Source organism: Montipora capricornis, chromosome 10 (assembly GCF_036669925.1).
Source record: "Montipora capricornis isolate CH-2021 chromosome 10, ASM3666992v2, whole genome shotgun sequence".
In the NCBI taxonomy this organism is placed as follows: Eukaryota; Metazoa; Cnidaria; class Anthozoa; order Scleractinia; family Acroporidae; genus Montipora; species Montipora capricornis.
Window position 1 is genome coordinate 36,554,762 of NC_090892.1, and position 2,500 is coordinate 36,557,261.

The 2,500-nt window shown below is 34.2% G+C and overlaps 1 pseudogene; it reads right to left on the minus strand.

The window, feature by feature from the left end:
• The window catches only part of LOC138020755 (uncharacterized), a 90,883-nt pseudogene extending 89,559 nt beyond the window's left edge, over positions 1–1,324 (minus strand).
• Positions 1,325–2,500: the final 1,176 nt, after the last annotated feature.

The window sequence follows — 2,500 nt, forward strand, 5'->3', positions numbered from 1 at the left end:
AGGTGAAGTAATTATCATGTAATTTGTCTTCTTAAAATTAATGGATAGCATATTTGCTGCACCACATGTTATTTGTTGATCGTCAACTGCTGATTTTAATTTCTCCACAGCATATTCAGTGGAGTATCCCTTTCGAAAGCCAAACTGGAAGTTAAAAAGTAGACATTCTTTTTCTAGATAGGACACAAGTTGGTCATATACTAGTCTTTCCAGTACTTTACTAAAGGGAGAAACAACTGCTATTGGCCTATAATTTCCTAAATCAGATACACTGCCACTTTTAAATATTGGGGTTACTTTTGATATTTTAAAGATTTCAGGAAACTCCCCTGATAGTATTGACTCATTATATATTTCAGTGAAGGGTGCAGAGAGCTGTCCACTTGCAAGTTTAATAAGTTTGTTAGGAACATTTAGGGGTGCTTTATTTTCTTTTAGTCCAGTAAATAATGTAGATACTTTTGTTTGGGTTACTGGAGCAAGATAAAAACTGTTTGATGGTGTAGATTCTATGTATTTCAAGGGGTCTGTATGATCAGTTTTGATTTCCTTTGCTTAAGTTGGCCCAATATTTACAAAGAATTTATTGAATAATTCAGCAATATCCTTTCCTTGTGCAAAAGTCCTGTTATTGTGAATAATTCTCGTGGGGAGAGTTTGACCTTTAGTTTTCCTTTTAATAAGGATACCAATAAGTTTCCAAGTTTGCTTAAGGTTGTCTTTGTACTTTAAAAATTGCATACCATAATATTCTGTCTTAATTGTATTCTTAAGATGTGAAAGAATATGCTGCATAATGCTTATATTCCCCGATTTTCTGTAAGTCCTTGCTTAGGAAATGTGTACGGTACATTTTAGGATACCCTAAGTGAGCCATGGTTTATTAAGTTGCCTTTTCTTGCTTTGGCTAGCCAGCTTCACGGGCGCATGTTTATTCAGGGTATTCATTGTCTCTTGTACCTTTTCATTTAGATTCTTTTCTGGGTTAAGGATTTCATGCCAATTTATCAATTTTATATCATCTAAGTATAGATCCTTGTTAAATTTAGAATAGCCTCGAAGATATTTTTTGTTACCATTATTCCGTATAGATTGGGTTCTAACTATGCAGAAAATTGGGAGGTGATCTGTTATATCAACTGTCAGAATTCCTGCTGTAAAATTTTGTAAACAGTTTGTATATATATTGATCAATGAGTGTTGCTGTATGATCAGTAAGGCTGGTAGGTTTAGTAATGATCGGCAAGATGTTATTAGCATAAAGCATATCTAAGAACTCTTCAGTTTGGGTATGTTCACTAAATTTCAGGAAATTTATATTCATATCTCCAAAGATGTAAATTTCGTGTCTATTGGGATTAATTGTTTTAATTATATCATTTAGTTGGCTGCGAAACTGTTATAAATTACAAGTGGGATGCTTATAAATACAGCCTATTATCATCTTCTTTTTATCTTCACCAGTATCAATTTCTGCCCAGCAGGATTCAACTAGTGCTAAATCAAATTTAATGGCCTGCCTCGGTACAGCTTTAAGATTATTAGCTATGTATAAAGCAGCTCCGCCTGCATTTGTTGGCGAGTCCGTGTGAAAAAAACTATAGCCTCTGATATTGACATTATAAATAGATTTCTCACCTAGTTTAGTTTCAGTAATTCCAAGTATATCCAGCTTAGAGTCAAGGGAGCATAATAGTTCTTCCAATAGATTTAGGTTTTTAGATAAACTTCTAATATTGCAATGAAGAATTGAAAAAGATTTTACATCTAAATTATCTAGCATTTTATTAAAACCACGGACTGAATAATATTCTGAGAAAGGGCTATTTAACATTATTATCACTTTGTCGAGCATTGTGGCGCATTTTTCGGGCTAAAATGGAGAATTTGGCGGGCTAAAATGTATTTTAGCCCGCTGAAATAAACCAATGAAAAGTGAAAATCAAACAGTCGTACGATTTAAGCAGCCAATCAAAATCGAGAAGCCATAGAATGTTCGCGCCGTCGCGTCTTGCTGCGTTGGTGAAAGAAATGATAGCCCTTTCCCCTTACATCTTTTTACTCTGTGTAGAAATATTAGCGGAAAGAATAAATAAAGATATAGAGGGAATTTTTATCAAAGGTAACGAAATTAAAATTAGCCAATATGCCGACGACACCACACTTATCCTTAATGACTCGGAAAAATCTCTTACGAGTGCTCTGCATGATTTGGAACTGTTTAGCACTATATCTGGCTTGAAACTCAATAACAAAAAAAACAGAGGCATTTTCGGTTGGCTCTCATACTGGTCGTGATGATCAGCTCAGTCCCGAAAAGAATTTAAAATGGGTTAAAGATAAAAAAAAGTCTTTGGGTGTTTGGATATCAAACAACCCAACAATAAGTATAAATGAAAACTATAGAGAAAAAATAGGAAAGATTCGGAGTTGTTTGAATTGTTGGGAATACCGCCGCCTAACCCTCTTGCTGGGAAAAATTGTTGTACTTATAACTCTA